This window comes from Ornithorhynchus anatinus, chromosome 17 (assembly GCF_004115215.2).
Source record: "Ornithorhynchus anatinus isolate Pmale09 chromosome 17, mOrnAna1.pri.v4, whole genome shotgun sequence".
In the NCBI taxonomy this organism is placed as follows: Eukaryota; Metazoa; Chordata; class Mammalia; order Monotremata; family Ornithorhynchidae; genus Ornithorhynchus; species Ornithorhynchus anatinus.
In genome coordinates this window covers 10958025-10976716 of record NC_041744.1, presented here as the reverse complement: position 1 = coordinate 10976716, position 18692 = coordinate 10958025, and the positions used below count along the sequence as shown (strand labels likewise).

Here is an 18692-nt window from a genome sequence, read left to right as displayed (position 1 = left end):
TCAGAAGCACGTGGCCCATTAAAGTGGAAGACTGGTGCAAGCAAGTTGTGGCATTGTGCATTTTACTAAGCAAAGGGGAAGGTCAATCATCACACGGTACCTGATCCACATGATAGTGTTCTCCATTTTACAGATGAGGTAACTGAGCCACTGAAGTATGTGACTTAACCAAGGTCACACAGCAGGCAAGTAGTGGAGCCTGGGACAGAACCCAGGCCTGACTTAGTAATATGTTGCTGAACCATGCTGCTCCTGCATAAAGTCTTCCTACATTTCTACAAATTCAGTTACTTAGTGGGAGAGTAGATAGGATGAGAAACTGACCTTGGGCAGGTCACAGACTTCTGGCTTAGTTACCCTCATCTATAAAATGAGTATTAGGACTGAGCCCTATGTGGGACATGGTCTGTCCAATCTGATTATTTTATATAAGAAAAAAATTGCCCCAAGAAGTCGCTGCATGAGAACAGAAATGATTGAAAGACAGATGACCACCTTGCAGCTGTAATCTAAGCCGTGAGAGTTGTACCATTAAAGCCTTCCTAGAACATTTTGGTTTGAAGATTAAAATCCTCATGGGCTTCTTGGGAGGAGGGTCAGTCGGCAATAGGGAAAGCTAAGTACTCCACTTGCCATTCTAGGTGTTACTCTTCCTCTCTCTCCTCTTCCCCCCCCCCCCCCCAAAAATACTCTCACTTCCCCCTCCAGTTTCTTGCCAAAGAAGTTGGTATTCTGGTGATCTAAATTGTAAAACAGGTTTACTTTTTTTTTATTGCCTTGGCCATGAGAGAAAATACACCAAAATTAGTTGACTATTCAATGATTTTATTGTGTAAATTCTAAACATGTCCTCATAGTCCAAGCAGTTCATTTTTCATTCTCAAACTGAATGTAGTTTTTTCATTCTTGAATCATCTGTAAGATGACTTCTTTATCCTGAGGCCCTAGGAAAATGGGAAGGGGTGGGGTTGGGAGAAAAGATGGGTTGGGAAAGTTGGAAAAAAAAAGGAAATGTCTCCCCCTTCTAATATTTTTGATGTTTGCCTCCTTACAGGGTCATATTGGTGGTGAAATAGTACTTTTATACTCCATTTAGGCCCCTGGAGTTTTCAGCGTGCTGAAGTCAGCCCCTTTTCCTATGAATTCAAGCACTTTGAAGGTATTTTCTACCATCAATGAAAGCCTCCCCAGCCAGGATACTATGGAAGGCTTATTGTGCTTTTTTGTTTTGTTTCCCCAGAGGGAGGATTCTCCAATAAGAGATTTTCAAGTCCCTCAAAATGCAAGGTGTTCCTTGAATCAGGTTTTTGACTGACCTCATTCTTAACCTCTGAATGGGTCTGGGCCAGGGAAGTAGGAGGTCGAGACTTCCCATGGGAAAGATGCCCTAATCCCCTGGACTTAGCCAGTTCAGAAGCTAGGAACCCCTGACCTAAAGACCATACCCCACTTTATGACCTGACTCGGCTACCTACTTTTAGAGGACCTGTTTCAGGTGAGTACTCTTTCTTGTGACTTCACTCTGCAGATTATCTTTGTCAGAGCTGCATTAGTGAGTGAGTCCCACGTGCTAAAGAGGTGACCTACTTCTAAGACTTCTCCATCCTGCCCTTTTGACAAACCTTACTGTATAGTATTCCAACAGTGTTAGGCACAACATCTTCAACCCACAAAAGCTTTACTTTGGGGTTATGTCATTTTTCAGGTTAACCTTGCTCCATCTGTTGCAATTTAAATTATCTTGACAGATGGCCTCTGAATCGAAGGAATTCCAGTCCTGATTAGGATTTGCCCCTCATCTGAATGTCCCTCTGCAGAGGAAGCTCTCCTGCCAAGCTCAAGTATAAGATTAAAACTGCCTAATGGAGACTGGGACAGAAACTTTTCTCTCTGGGACCTAAGTCCAGAAGAGGAGTAGTTGCCAGGAAATGGATCCTGGTCACTTTGGAAAACTGTAGAGCTAGACTCTCCTTCCTGAGTGAGCTGTCTCAGGTGAAGAGCTTCATCTGAGCTGAAGAAGAGAGGAATGCTCCCAGTCCTGACCACCAACTCCAAAGTGGGGGACCGCCCTTTCCTGTTTCTGGTCACCGAGCTTCCAGGTTAGTCTTGTCCTCCACCGAAGGTCATTGCCCCTAATAGGGAGGCACCTTCCCTTAGTGCTTCTGTGTAGGCAGAAGCTTCTTTGATATACTAACTAGTCTCTAAGCCAGCAGGCAATATGTCATAATGTCATAAGCCCCTCAGCACTTATGTATCTCTAGCTTTTATTCGTATGTCTCCCGTTATAGGCTGTAAGCTCATTGTGGGCAGGGAATGTCTACTAATGTCTTGTACTGTCCCAAGCACTTAGTACAGAGCTCTGCACAGAGAAAGCACTCAATAAATGATTGATAATGTCTTGGCCCAGCCCTCTGAAACTCTGGATCTGAGTCTTTTGATCTCTCCCAGCATCTTGCTGGGAACTGAACCTGGAAGGTGTTCCAAGTGCCCCCTGTAAGAGGTGCTACCTCCTGTTTGTGGTTAGCTCAGTGGGCTAAAGAACCACAGAAAGAAGCCCTTCTCTTTCCCCACAGCAGGAAAGTTGTGGCTCTGGTACTTACTAAACTTAAGTACCAGTGATGTGTTCGGTTGCTGTTGACAACATAAACCAAAGGGCCAGTCCTGCTTAACTTCGTTCACAGAATCGTTAGTCTCTTAATCCCCATTTTGCAGATGAGGTAAGAGGCACTGAGAAGTGACTTGCCCAAGGTCACGCAGCAGACAGTATAGCTGGGATTAGAACCCAGGTCCTGACTCCCAAGCCTCTGTTCTATCCACTAGGCCATGCTGCTGCTTTATGCTATTCTAGGCAAAAAGAGGCCATAATTCTCAAGTTGTCAGCCCTCTCATGCTGACTAGGATGATGTCACTTTGCTTCTAAAAACTAGCCTCTCAGGATTAACCATTCTAACCACAGGGAGCAGCGAATGACCTGAATTTTATATCCACCTTAGATGTTGCAAGCAGAGAAAGATTCCCTATCCATGGTTGAGACCTCCGAATAATAGAAATAGGAGAGGCCTGTGGGAAGGGAGCCAGAGCCCTCCAACAAGAGAAGAGGGGGCGAGGGGCCCGTCTATCCTGCCTTGCACAGGATACTTTGAACATTTGGCTTCTATTTCAAATCCTACTGCACTTAAGTTTTAGAAGAAGTGTGGTTCAGGTGGCCTCAAAGCTAATGGCCTCTCTGTAGTAAATCAACTCAAAAATCAAGTTGCGAGCTCTTCTTCTTGGCCCCCAGCCCTTATTTTATAACTGTAACATCACTGAGAGATGTTGGTTGAATGGCACTCTTAGAGGTAGAAGTAATAAATGCTCAGAGGCAGTGTGCCGATCTAGGAATTTGGAAAAGTACAACAGAAACACAGAATATTCCCTGCTGACAAAGGAGCCTACTCTGGCTTATGGCAGGAGTAGGCAGTCGGGGTCGACTCTTGTCAATCTCAGAGCCTGACACTAGAAGTCTGGACAAGCGAGGCCTAGTGCTAGGTCCATCACTCCCATTCCCTTTGCCAAAATGGGAAGTTAAAATCTCTGCTGTCAGAAAGGGTGCTGTAGCAATCTACTAATTGTGGTATTTAAGTGCTTACCATGTGCTGGGCACTAAGCGCTTGTGATAGATAGAAGGTGTTCAGGTCAGACACAGATCTTGTCCCAACCTGGGTTCACATTCTAAGCATGAGGGAGAACAGACTATGTCTTGTGTCTGCTTACAGCCGAGTAGACTTCCATAGCTGGTCAAAGGAAGTGTCTGTTCCAGAGAAAGTTGCCAGCCAGTCTGAATTTCTTGCTATATCCCTGAAGTTCCCCTCTTGCTCAATTTGGTCAATCCCGGAGCATCCATTTGCTTCCCTCTCCACATGCACCCATAATATCTTCCCTCACAAAGAACAGACTGTATGCCTCACAATGCCCAGCTCACTAAGGGTCAGTGAGGTGGGCAGACCAAATGCGACTGTAGTGTATCCTCTCCGTTAAGGATTAAAGCCTTGTAGGAGAAAGGGGTGTGGGGGGTGGTCAGCTTTGCCCAAGGCAATCACACCCTGAGAGAAACGGTCATCCACAACCTCACTATCACTGAGGAAAAGAGGATCAATGCCACCTGCTGAGATTCCAAAGAACTGAATCTTCCTTGGAATGCTGTTTGCACTAGTTAACAGCAACTTCTGCCTGGATGGAAAGCCCCCTTCCTCCTGCCTTAGAGCTAAGTACCATAAGGAATTTTTGTGGTGGGGAAAGGAATGACTTCCCCAGAACAGTGGCTTTTGTCCTACTCTACAACAAAGAGTGGGTGCATAAGATGAAAACGTACAGTGTTCCCGTCAGTGGTATTTACTGAGCACTTATGTGCAGAACACTTTTCTAAGTTGGAAGAGTACATTACAACAGAATTAGAAGATAATATTCCCTACCCACATTGAGTTTACAGTCCAGAGGAGACAGACAATATAGATAATTTATACTACATAAAGATTTGTACATAAGAGCAGTGGGGGTGGGGCAAATATCAATTACCCGAAGGTCATGGATCTCAGTGTATAGATGGTACAGGAGGGAGAGTGAGCCAGAGAAGAGGGCTTAAATGGGGGAGGCCTCTTGGAGGAGATAGGACCTTAGGTTCCCTATTATTCAGTGTAACTGCATGTCTAAATACTTCAGGCTCTAAAGAAATCCTTCGACCAGTGCAAACACAAAATTGTAGCAGCCGTATGTAAAGCAGCCTACTGTTCTAGAGAGGTTGGCTAAAACTGATTTCCCCCTTCTCCGCTTCACCACTCCTCTTTTGAGGTAAACTGGGTTAAAGTTGAGATTCCACAGGCTTCAATGGGAGAAGTGTTCATCCCCTATTTCCCAACTGTCTTCCGCCACCCTCTCCAAATACCTTTTTTTAAATCAAAGCAAGCCTCCTATACCAAACAACTGGAACTCAGTGCCATGCAGATAAAGAAAAATGATTTTAGTCAATATCCTGGCCTGGATGTACACACCTCTCTGGCAGTTTGCGGGGAGCTGTTCAAGGTTGTTGGTTTTCCTTGTTTGACCAAGTGCAAGCTAGGGAGAGATGAAACATCTCTCCCAGAGCTCTGGGAAACAAATACCTGCCTAGATTGGAGGAGGGGGAATAGGTAGAGTACCTTTGGGAACACTTGACCAGGAAGAGAAGTTAATGATTCTATGAAATGTGAAAATCTGGCTCCTTAGAAAGGAGACATAGCTTCTTGCACATATACCAACCTATCCTTGGGTTTTCAGGAATTTATATTTTTCTGACTTGGAGAAGGAATACGATCTAATGGGTGGAACACAGTCCTTGGTAAGCAGGCAGGACCTGTATCCTGATCCCAACTGCCACTTGCTTCCGCAGTGACCTTAACTAAGGCCATTCACTCTTCCATGTTTCCATTTCTTCAGCTGTCAAAGGGAGTTCAATACCTTTATTCCCTCCTTACGCAGTGAGCCTCAAGTGGGGCAGGAACTGTGTCTGACCTGATCACCTTGTATCTAGTAAGTCCTTAAATATAATCATTATTCTTTCCTCAGCTAAATCCAAACTTTTACCCTGGACTGTAGGTGTGGTCTGGGCGAAGACATTTTGAGGCTATATGAAATACTACCATTCCTGGGGCAGACCAATAGTCCGTTCAGCCCATTACTCAGGAACTAACAATAGCAGTGGGGTGTTTGGGGGAAGAAGGTGGTGTGCTGGATTGTCCTTTGGGCTGGCACTAAAGAAACAATTTGGTGAGAGAGAGCCGTTTTTCTTAGGGAAAAAAAGAATTTTTTTAATGGTATTCGATAAGTACTTACTGTTTTAAGCACTAGAGTAATAGAAACGGTAGTTCTGGTATTTGTTAAGCACTTACTGTGTGCATAAACTGATAGCTCCAGCCCCCTAGGGTGTTCTTATTCCTAATAAGGCCCTTAAGGAAAGTTAGTTAGGTTTCCTCCACCCATGCCTCAGTTGCAGCTTTCTGCAACTGACCAGGTGACTTCCAAGAATAGATGAGGGAAGGGAAAAGGATTAAAAACACCAGACCAATAAAATGACTTCCAACCTGTGGAGCTACCCAAACTCAGGAATTTCCCTTCACAATGCCCAGTACACATTTTTACAGCACTGGCCAGTTCATTCAAACATAACTCATTCTCCACACGCTTTCACAGACATAGGGGCACAGCCAAACTGTGCTTCAATTACTTCATCGGTAAAATGGGGACTGTGAGCCCAACGTGGGACAACCTGATTACCTTGTATCTGTTCCAGTGCTTAGAACAGTACTTGGCACATAGTAAGTGCTTAACAAGTACCATAATTAATAGTATCAAATGAGGTGTCAATTTCCACCCCCCCAGGACAAAGCCTAAATTTTCATTCCTTTCTGGGACATAGAGATTCCCTCTCATCTGTATTCACTTTCTCATTATCTTTTTAGAGATAACCCTTTGACTAGTTTTTTTCAAGCATCTCACTCTTTTCCATGTTTACAACCTTTCCTCATTCCTGCTCCACCCACATCCATATACATAATTTCTCTTTAGGCACCACCTCAAATCCTTGGCATTCCCAGACCATCCTCCATTCTACACACATATGGATACAAGAATTGGATTGGACACAGTCCTGTCCCACTCAGGGCTCCCAGTTGTTGGAAGGAGGAGGATTTAATCCCTATTTTACAGAGGAAATAACTGAGGTACAGAGAAGTGACTTGCCCACAGTCAGTCATACTTATTGGGTGCTTACTTTGTGCGGAGCACTGTACTAACTGTACTCACTGCACTGCTGTGAGAAGCAGCGTGGCTCAGTGGAAAGAGCACGGGCTTTGGAGTCAGGGCTCATGAGTTCGAATCCCAGCTCTGCCACTTGTCGGCTGTGTGACTGTGGGCAAGTCACTTAACTTCTCTGTGCCTCAGTTCCCTCATCTGTAAAATGGGGATTAAGACTGTGAGCCCCACGTGGGACAACCCGATTCCCCTGTGTCTACCCCAGCGCTTAGAACAGTGCTCGGCACATAGTAAGCGCTTAATAAATACCAACATTATTATTATTATTATTATTACTAAGTGCTTGGAAAAGTACATATATCAATATAAGACACATTCTCTGCCCACAATGAGCTTACAGTGCACAGAGTAAGTGGCACAGCTAGGATTAGAACCCAGAGTTTCTGACGCCCAGGCCCAGGCTTTTTCCACTGGCCCTGCTGCTTCTCTAAGGGTATACTCCCACCACTTTTTATTTGCAGTGTATACCCTACAAGCTACATAAGCAAACTAACAACATAAATAGATGATTTTCCTTCCATAACTGCATAGTCCTGGAAGTAAGATCCAGAAGCAAGTGGGTAAGACTTTTAAAGACTTTTTTTTTTTGAGTTGATAAAGGTGAATAACAAACTTCATAAAGATGTGACAGAACTGTTGTACTTAGTATTCCAGGAGGGAGCATAGCATGCCTTCAGCACGTGGGAAGCCCTGCCTTCTATTTTATTTTTCCTCAACCCTTCCTGTTGTAGCTCAGTGTTTGGTTTGTCATTTTGGCTACCACCACTCATTGAACCAGTGACAATAACAGCAAGATTTCCTGCCTTGTACCTAATGACTTAAAGATTAACACTAGGGTGATTACCTTGCATATGTTCACACTGAAACTTCCTCCACTCTTCTTTTTTTTTTTTGGCACATTCACTCAGCTTTAAGAGCACTTGCCACAGTTTATCTGGACACCATTCGGCCAGCAACACTTTAGTGTCATTTCACTGTCCACTCCTCTCTGTCTCAAATGAATACGTCAAAACCTAATTTTAACATTTCCCCAGAAGGAATGTAGCTCCATTTCTCCATTCTATAAAGTCGTTGTTTACCCCTATTTGTTCATTCAAGAAGGTCAGGCAGCCCCAAAAGAGGAAGAAAAACCCACAGAGGTAAGAATGTGGAGAGAGGGGAAGTTTGCCAGAGGTTGTCAAAACATTTACATTTATGGAAGCAGCATCTTCAACCCAAAGGACACTAGATGTACTGGCTTTTACCTTTGGATCCTTGATTAAACATTTCCTCTGATCATATGGGGTTTTTTTCCAGTGCCTTTAAGACTTTGGGTGTGAAACCTTGTCAGAGGTCTTCCTAACTATTTACGTATGTCCACCGATTTGCCCTCTTCAAGGTTACTAAATCACTCCAAATAACTGCAACTGTCTCAAGAGTCAGGACATAGAAATGGTTATCCCACCCCAATTATTTATAAATGCTCAGGACTCAACTATGGATTCTGCCAATTTGCCAGGTATGGAAATAATAATAAAGGTATTTGTTAAGCGCTTACTATGTGCAGAGCACTGTTTTAAGCACTGGAGGTAGACACAAGGAGATCAGGTTGCTCCACATGGGGCTCACAGTCCCCACTTTACAGGTGAGATCCCCATTTTACTCCTTGTCGTGTGACCTTGGGCAAGTCACTTCTCTGTGCTTCTGTTTCATTCATTCAATAATATTTATTGAGTGCTTACTATGTGCAGAGCACTGTACTAAGCGCTTGGAATGTACAATTCGGCAACAGATAGAGACAATCCCTGCCCATTGATGGGCTTACAGTCTACCAGCTGTAAAGTGGGGATTAAATACCTGTTCTCTCTTATAACTCAGCCTGTGAGCCCAATGAGGGACAGAGACTTTGTCCAAACCGATTATCTTGTATATACCCCAGTTCTTAGTACATGGTAAGGACTTAACAAATAGCACTACTTAAAATTCCCAGTTTCTGTCTTGAACCCTTATGAATTACATGAGCAACCCCCCAGTAACTCCATCATAAGGACCACTTGTAATGAAAGATCACACCCGGAAGAAGTTCTGCAACTTCTCCAGAATTTCTTAAAAAAACCTCTACTCAGGTGGTAGGCATCTAGTTGACCGACCAACTGTTGACCAACTCCAGCCTGTGAGGATTTGAAACAGTTCCTTTGACTTGCGACTATCCGTTGGGGAAATCTTAGAAAAGACTGAACTGAAAAATTCATTAGGCCCCTCCCCTAGCTCCATTCTACCCCTCCTTACCACCACAGTGAACCTTTTATACAACTACCATGGGTCTCCTCATTGACTCCCTCGCCGGCTTCCTGCTTTTAGTCTACCTGAAGAACGTTTGCTTAGTTTTGGCATCCTTTGCAAGGCACTGTTTCAGTTTGCTTATGGCCCACCTTGTTTCCTGTCTGCACCTGACCTGCCGCACTTTATGGCCTTGCCCCATTTCCCCACTCTGTTGAACTTTCCATTTCTTTAGCGGGCGTCTCTTCTTTACCCAATCCCCGGCCGAGACCGGCCTCCCCCTGGAGTCGGGTGGGGTGGACTAGGGGTTGCTAGGGATTCCTCAAATCTCATCGGAGAGAAGGTATTCGGGATCCAGGGAGGGCCAGGGGGGCCCAACCTTCAGCCCTCCACCTTGCCCCCTGCCAGGAGGGGCCTGGGAGAGCGAGTAATGCCCGTCTGGTGCCACCAGGGTGTCCCATGGTGCTGCCTTTGATCCGCGTTTCCCCTTCCAAAAGAAAACCTGGCTCCAGGCAGGAGGAGGAACTGATCTGAGGCAGGCAGCCATGGCTCCTAGCCCAGCAACAGGAGGCGGGGCATCCACCAGTGGGCAGGCAGGAAAGCAGGCGGGCTCTCCGGCAGACAGTGAGCAAGAGACTCCCTGTTGTCAGCAGTTAGCCCTCACTCTGCAGGGCCTTAGCCTCATTGCTTTTTCCATCTCCACATCTGGCACGTCTGGCCCCAAGGCTGTGGACTCACAGCAACCTCCCTGGACACACAGACTACGGGCTGCATCCCTAGGATCGACAGAGACAAAGTACCATAAGCACGCATATGTGTGTGTGTGTACACAAGTGTACGTATGATTGAGAAAGTACATACATGAGTGTGGTGACTGTGAAGTTGGTTTGTGAATGCATAGAGCGTGCAAACCAGACAGATCCAGTTCCATAATTTACCCTTCACGGGGAAGGGGACTGTTGTGGGGAATTGGGTAAAGAAAATAGCCTCACCAAAACTCTTCCCCCAGAACAACCAGAAATTAATTTCCTTAACCTAGAGAGTGACAGGGCACCAGGAAGGCAAGGATAACTACAGTGCCGTGGGCCCCAAACACAGGACATTTTTTTCTGCCCTCTCCAAAGGGATGGAAGAAAACCGAGGTTCAAATAGCCTCGAAATTCATGGTCTCGATTGAGATCCAAGCCGAAGAAAAGAAGAGAATAACTTCCACTGGCTCAGTGTGAGGTTCCACTTGGAGAAATGTCCAAGTTCGGGCTGAATCACATTCACCAGATCCCATCTGGGTAGGTGTCTCTGGAACACAGACATAGCACTACAACGGGAAGTTGGGGGTGGGGGGACTCTAGTCCCCATTCATTCATTCATTCATTCAATAGTATTTATTGAGCGCTTACTATGTGCAGAGCACTGTACTAAGCGCTTGGAATGTACAAGTTGGCAACAGATAGAGACAGTCCCTGCCCTTTGACGGGCTTACGGTCTAATCGGGGGAGACAGACAAGAACAATGGCAATAAATAGAGTCAGGGGGAAGAACATCTCATAAAAACAATGGCAACTAAATAGAATCAGGGTGATGTAGAGCCTATTAAACAAAATAAAATAAATAGGGTGGTGAAGATATATACAGTCGACGGGACGAGTACAGTGCTGAGGGGGTGGGACGGGAGAAGGGGAGGAGGAGAGGGATGGGGAGAGAAGAGGGTTTAGCTGTGGAGAGGTGAAGGGGGGGTAGTGGGAGCAGAGGGAAAAACGGGGGAGCTCAGTCTGGGAAGGCCTCTTGGAAGAGGTGAGTTTTAAGTAGGGATTTGAAGAGGTGAAGAGAATTACCCTGGTTGAAGTAAAAATCCACTCTGAAATTTTTACTATTTCAGTGAGGCCTAGAACTCTCATTTCCCTAGAAGCACAACTCTGGGGCAGGCAGAGCTAGAGGTCATTTTATCCATTCTCCTGCCTCCTGGCTAGATTGCAACTAACCTGCCTCTGTCAGATGGCGATTTTTTTTTAATGGTATTTAAGTGCTTCCTATTTGCCAGGCACTGTACTAAGCACTGGGCTAGATACAAGCTAATTAGGTTGGAAACAGTCCAGGTCTCAAATGGGGCCCACAATGTTAATCCACATTTTACAGATGAGTTAACTGAGGCCCAGAGAAGTGAAGTGACTTAACCAAGGTCACACAGACAAGTGGCAGAGCTGGAATTAGAACCCAGGTCCTTCTGACTCCCAGGCCTGTGCTCTTTCTACTAGGCTAATCTACTCATGATTCCCATCCTGGAACTCTCTAAGTCACTCAGTCTGAGACTAGGTAACCCACAATGCCACACAGAAAATAGGGTAAGGATTTTTAGGCTTCCAAAATATATAATTTGGTAGGGGGTAACTATTGGGTTATCTTTTTTTAAAATTAAAAATATTGGAAGGGTATTTTTGCCTTTGTAATTCACATCCAGTAACATCTGCATGACAAATGTTTTTGTAATATTTTCCTTTCCAGAGTTAGCAAGTGGTGAAAATGGCTAAGTGAATACTCACCATCAAGGCTTCCTGTTGTCACACCAAACACTGCAGTGATAAGGCAACTCTGTTTAATTTGGGGCACTGGACTTCAACACTGATCCAAAATGTAACAAATACTCCAATCTTAGTTTGGAAGTGAGGTTCCTAAATTAGAGGGAAAGAAATGATGACCCTGGCCCAGAGATAACCAACGATCACTAAGGGTTACCAGTTACCAATTACACTCCTAGAGCAGGAGAAAGGGAAATCCTTCAGCGGGAAAAAAGTATATATTTACAACCCATTTAACAAGGGCCAGATATTCCAAAATACACATCAATTATATTGACTACAGCCAGATGAGATTTTGACAACCCTTCAAGTAAATGTGCTCAATTGGCCACTGTTGCAGAATTATCAAGGATTCATAATTAGATCAGTTCATTTTGGCAGTTCAAAATGTGAGGATTAAGGTTAGCCCTAATTTAATTTATATATATATATATATAAATCTGGTAAACCCATGAAAATCCATATCGTACAAATAAGTTTTTCTGCCACCTTCTGTAAAATCCCTTGCTGCAATTTCATACCATTTCTTGCTCAGCACTCGACTGTTCATCAGTCCCCTTCATAAACAGGATGTACACAGAATTGTTGTTCACTAAATCCTCCCCACATCAGGGCGAGGAAGCTCCCTTCAAAGCTTGAAATCGGTAGGTTCGAGACCGGCAAAAAGGAAGCACTTCTTTACACAGGGAAACTCGTGGCATTTATTACCACAGGACGATGACAGACAGAAAATAGCAATAAGTTCAAGAGCAGTGTGGATAAATTAATGGATGAGCAGTCCATGACTGCAAGAATGAGGAAAAAGGTTAAGGATTTTAGAAGGTAAAACCCTAAGAGTGAAGATGGGTGGAAATCCAGGAGGGCAAGTCAGCATGAAGTTCCTCCAGCATCCAATTGCCAATCAGTCATATTTATTGAGTGCCTGTCAAAGACAGAATATTCAGCTGACCCAACCATTAGCCTGACCCAGAAATGGCTTTGCTTAGCAAATCACTGCTGTCCTGACTTCTGAGGGCAAGTACCACAGTCATCATCGTCAGTATATTTACTGAGCACCCACTGTATGCAGCCCACTGTACTAAGTACTTGGGAGATTATAATAAATGAAGAAGAAACCATTCCAGCCCTCAAGGAGATTTCAATCTAATCTAACCTCTGTGAACCCCAGAGAGTCTGGCCAAGGCACCCTAGGAGAGGTGCCTTGATGCTTGTGTTGTTTCTTGAGGCCAGTAACAATGATAATAATTCTGGTGTTCGTTAAGCACTTACTATGTGCCAAGCATTGCAGTAAGCACTCAGGTAGATAATGATAATCAGGGTGACCGCCTTCTGTGTCCCATACAGGACTCCCAGTCTAAGAGGAGAAGAGGTATTTAATCCCCAGTGTATAGATGAGGAAACTGAAACAGAGAGAAGATGAGTTTTCAAGATGGAAGGGGCTGAAGAGACTACCTGATCCAGTTTTCTTCAGGCATCCCTCAAGCACCCCTCTCAAACAGATGTCCAAAAGAGAGATTGTCCTACCCAGGCAAGCTTGGTGCTTGCTGGAGAAGCAGCGTGGCTCAGTGGAAAGAGCACGGGCTTTGGAGTCACAGGTCAGGGGTTCGAATGCCGGCTCGACCACTTGTCAGCTGTGTGACTTTGGGCAAGTCACTTAACTTCTCGGTGCCTCAGTTCCCTAATCTGTAAAATGGGGATTAAGACTGTGAGCCCCACGTGGGACAACCTGATTCCCCTGTGTCTACCCCAGCGCTTAGAACAGTGCTCGGCACATAGTAAGCGCTTAACAAATACCAACATTATTATTATTATTATTATGGACAGATGACAGGAATCAGTGTGGGCAGGTAGCTGACCCGTTTCTCTTCCTAACCTGAGCATCTGCAGATCTGGGCCCATGTCCAAAGCAGCGACAACTGGGGACCTCTCCAGGCCCAAAACCTCCTGAGAGGGGAGGCCTCAGACCTCAGCCACAACACCCTTTTTGGCTCTCCTCCCGCTACCCAAGATAAACGGAACAGCTGCCTGAGTGAGGAAGGGTCCCTGCCTCTGCCAGTCAAGCCTGGCACTTTCTGTCGAGTCACACTCCAGGGGGATGAGACAGTGGCTGTGACCAGCTGGAGGGTATTGGAGGCTCACTGAGCAGGTCAGATTCTCAAGGCAGGTCCAGGAGCCCCTCCCCAAAGCTGGACTAACTCTCCTCTATCTACACTGAGCACTCGATGAGGGCAGGTTGGGATGAGGAGGGGGAGAAAAGGATGATTTTTCTATAAAAATTGTTCAGTCCATGTTTCTCCATTCCTCAGAAACCTCCAGTTGTTGCCATCCACCTACGCATCAAACAGAAACTCCTTACCATCGGCTTTAAAGCACTCAATCACTGTGCTCCCCCCACCGTACCTCGCTGCTCTCCTACTACAACCCACCCCACACACTTCTCTCCTCTGGTGCCAACTTACTCTCTGTACCTCAATCTCATCTTGCCCACGTGCTGCCTCTGGCCTGAAATGCCCTCCCTATTCATATACAACAGACAATTACTCTCCCCACCATATAAAGCCTTATTGATGTCACATCTCCTCCAAGAGGCCTTCCCTGATTAAGCCCCCATTTCCTCTTCTCCCACTCCTTTTTGCAGAGCCCTGATCTGCTCCCTTTATTCACCCCTTCCTCAGCCCCGTGGCACTTATGTGCATATCCATAATTTACTCATATTAATGTCTGTCTCCCCCTCTAGACTGTAAACTCGTTGTGAGCAGGGAACTTATGTAGCAATTCTGTTATATCGTTATATTGTACTCTCCCAAACACTTAGTACAGTGCTCTGCATATAGCATGCCCTCAATAAATACAATTGATTGAGAGAAGGGGTGGACACCATAGACAGTCCTTTCCTGTTCCCAAATTGTCTGGCATAAGAAGGAATCTGGGGGTCAAAAAGCTTGACCTAATGGAAAGAATCAGAGAACCTGGGTTCTAATTCTGGCTTTTGCACTTACCTGCTGCATGACCTTGACCAAGGCACTTCACTTCTCTGTATTTCAGTCTCCTGGTCTGTAAAATGGAGATTCAATACCCGTTCTCCTTCCCCCTTAGACTGTGAGCCCTGCGTGGGACTGGGACTGGGACTGTGTTTGATCTTATTATCTTATATCTATCCTAGTTCTTAGTACAGTGCTTGGAACATAGTAAATACTATATTGTACTCTCCCAAACACTCAATACAGTGCTCTGCACACAGTAAGCCCTCAATAAATATGATTGACTGACATTGATATGATTCTTATCATCCTCCATTTAGGGAGGAGAGGGTGGACAAAGAGATGGAAAGAGGAATGAAGGAAGGAAGAGGAGAAAAAATTGCAAAAATGGAAGGGAGAAAGGGAAAGGAGATGTGGTATTGAGAGGGAGAAAAGAGAAAGAAGGAAGAGATTATGAGAGGAAGAGCAGCAGCCTGACCTAGTGGATAGAGCATAGGTCTGGAAATCAGAAGGACCTGGGTTCTAATTCTCACTCTGCCACTTGTCTGCTGTGTGATCTTGGGCAAGTCATTCCACTTCTCTGGGCCTCAGTTACCTTATCTGTAAAATGGGGATTGAGACCATGCACCCCATGTGGAACAGGGATTGTGTCTGACCCAATTATCTTGTATCTACCCAGTGCTTAGTAACAGTGCTTGGCACAAAGGAAGCATTTAACACATACCACAATTATTATTACGATGATTATAGAGGGAGAAAAAGGACAGCTGGGAGAGTGGGATGGGACTCAATTAAGGTCAATCAGGATTAAAATAGGTGGGGCCAGGCTTTAGAGGATGGAGGATTCTATCAGCCTGGGCCTCCAGTCTGAGCCCCTATCCCAGCAGCTAAGGTGGGTGCATGACAGGCCTGAAAGACAGTTATTCAGAGGAGCTTGTGGCTCATAAACTCCAGACCCATCCTCTTCCAGGGCTGGAAGGTACTCTGCGGGTGGTGGGATTTGTTGGGCTTGGAGCTAGGCCAAGGAACCCGGGGGTGGCTGAGCTTTGGCCCTCTGGGTCTCTGCTGGTAGGTGGCTTTAGGCAAGGCGAACCTTAACCACACCTTCACTCCTGTCTTCCTCCTCCTCCTCCTCCCTGAGCCCCTGCCTGCTAATCTAGAAGATGAAAGGAATAGGAGCAAGGAAGTGGGGAGAAGACTACCTGCAGTGGTGTCAAAAGTCAGTAAGCCAGAACTAACCTGAACTTGGCTCCAGTTCCCTGACTGGATGTTCCTAGAGTGGTGGGCACTGCAAAGGTGGTGAGAGGTGGGTGATGGGTGAGGGGGGCCAAGAGGTGACATAGGTTACTGGTCTTCCAGTTAATTCTCCCCCTCTAAACTGTCAGGTTGTCGTGGCCAGGGACAGTGCTCTGCAGTAAGTGCTCAATAAATACCACTGATTTTTTTTTCTTCATCACTGTTTATAAAGGGTCTCCCCTGGATGGTGGGTGTTACTGGTGGCCTGGAACCTGGAAGGGCGATTGAGCCAACAACAGCCCAGCCCTGTCTGGCTCCATAGCAAGGTGGGTCAGACCCATGGAAACTTCTAGAGGAGTTTAGGCATAGGAAAATGTTAACGAGCCTCCTCATGTCTTCCCTGCAATCCCTACCTGGGCTAGGATCTCGGAGGGCAGGGAGCAGGAGGGCCCCAGGAAAGGTCCACATCTGGATTCTTAACATTCTTAGCATTCTTACCTTTCTCCCAACCTGACTTCTTTTACAGTTGCCTTATTTTCTTCCAGGACTTCCAACCTGGACCCTTGATACAAAACCAAATCAGGAGTCGTGACAGGAAATCAGCTATTTTACCCCATGCTCTTTTGGCAACAGTCTCACTCTTTAAGGGCATCTACATTGTCTCTGACAGGGTTAGTATTGATTTCAGCAACTCCATCCAGCCTGAGGGGAGCTGGGGGTTTTGCCTGGTATGTGGTCAAAGGAATCCTATATGGAGATTTGAATATGGGGCTGAGGAGCTGGTATGAGATTCCTGATGGTTCAGATCCTCCACCTAAAAAGTGAAATTGGAGTTTAATGAAAAAAGTCTTTGGGAGAAACCCCATCAGGGGCCAATTAAGACAGGCAGCAGGATTTCAATTGAGTGGGAAAGATCCCAGGGTGGTACGTCTTCTGTTTTAGAGGTTGTTTCTTGGCAGGGAGGAGAGGAAGGACTGATGGGTTTGAGCTTTGATTTCTGCCCTCCCTTTTCACCAGCTCCATCATGATCTCCCCCCTGTGGGACAGAGGAAGAGAATATGGGGCCCTTAAGCGGCATCATTGGCTCGCACTAAGGAGCGAACCTCTGCCTTTTTCTTTGCCGTGCGATTCCTAATGCCTTTCTTCCTCTCTTTCCCATAACTGAATGAGCCGTGGCTAGGTTGGGCAGATTTTCACAGTGCCCTCTGCTTGGGCCCACCCTGAGACATCAACAATAGAGAAGCAGTGGGTCCTAGTGGATAGGGCACGGGCCTGGGAGTCAGAAGGATCTGGGCTCTAATCTAGGCTCTGCCACCTGTCTGCTGGGAGACCTTGGGCAAGCCACTTAACTTCTCTGTGTCTGTTACCTCAATTACAGAACAGGGATTAAAGCTGTGAGCCCCGTGTGGGACATGGACAGTGTTCAAGCTGATTAACTTGTATCTACCTCAGTGCTTAGTACAGTGCCAGGCACATAGTAAGTACTTAATAGATACAATAAAAAAACAACAACACCCTAGCCAATAGCCAGAATGATGAACTTTGGAAGGAAGCAGTCCCTCACCAGGTAAACTGCTTTGTGCATTTTGTCTCCTGGCTATTGATGTCCTGAAACTCCCAGTGAACACAATTGTTGAGCCTCAAGTTCTCGGAGTTGTCCCAGAAGAGCACTCAAGTTTGCCAGGGAACAAAATGAGCCAGCTTTGGTTATCTAGAGCAGAGAGGTGTATCAGTCAATCAATCAATCAATGGTATTCTTTGAGTGCTTACTGCATGTAGAGCAAATGTGCCAAGCACTTGGGAGAGTATAATCCAAAAATATAAAGAGAGACGTTCCCTGCCCTCAATGTCAACAACGCCAGAGTGGATAGCTATTGGTCTGATGCAGTGGAGCATATGCTGGTGTTCTCCCCAACATTCACCCTCCCCATCTTATTGTATGGTGAAACAAAAGCAGCTGGTGATGACATCGCTTTAGAAGAGCTGAAACTCGAGCCAGGCTTCTGGCCTCACGGACCACAAGCCAGTGGAGAGGGTGTTCAGAGGGGTGACCATGATTGTGCTGGCTGATGCTTCTGCTTTTTTTTTTTTTTTTTTTGCATGGCAGAGGTGTGTGTTGGTTTCACTCCTTGATAAGCGACCAACGAGTCAGCTTCCTTTTCTGCTTTTCTTGCAGCAGAGGACTTTCTGTTTTAGCTTGCCCTACTTGAGTCCTATCATTAAATACTGTAGACTGGGTTTTTCAGGTGTATTTGTCAATTACTGATTTTCTGCTTAAGTTTGTTCGGTTAGTTCCTATAGCTAAATGGCCTGTGTGTACCTTTTGTCATCATCATCATCAACAGTGTTTCTTGAGGATCACAGAACTAGGTGTTTGAGGGCATAAACTAAACGGAGAAGCCACAGAACTTGTTCTCACGGTGCTTACACTGTCATGGGTGTTCTGTGAGCATTGTTTAGATTTATGGGTATTGTCTCATCTGCCTGGGGTGGCCCTCTTGAGGTTCCCCCAGCCTGAAGTTTCTATAATTCCAAGTTACTGATGCAAATGTACATTGCCTTAATTCTATTTATTTGCTATTGTTTTAATGAGATGTTCAATCCCCTTGATTCTATTTATTGCTATTGTTTTTGTCTGTCCGTCTCCCCCGATTAGACTGTAAGCCCGTCAAAGGGCAGGGACTGTCTATCTGTTACCGATCTGCCCATTCCAAGCGCTTAGTACAGAGCTCTGCACATAGTAAGCACTCAATAAATACTATTGAATGAATGAATGAATGAATGAATGAAACATTCAGCCTCTAACTTTTGAGCCCCT

The 18692-nt window shown here is 45.5% G+C and overlaps 1 long non-coding RNA gene across 1 annotated transcript; it reads right to left on the bottom strand.

Moving 5' to 3' along the window:
* Positions 1-804: 804 nt before the first annotated feature.
* LOC114817982 lies at positions 805-4012 on the bottom strand. Its single transcript, XR_003765812.2, has 2 exons — positions 3630-4012; positions 805-944 (listed from the first exon to the last, which is right to left on the bottom strand). It is a non-coding gene; the product is annotated as an uncharacterized LOC114817982 (long non-coding RNA).
* Positions 4013-18692: the final 14680 nt, after the last annotated feature.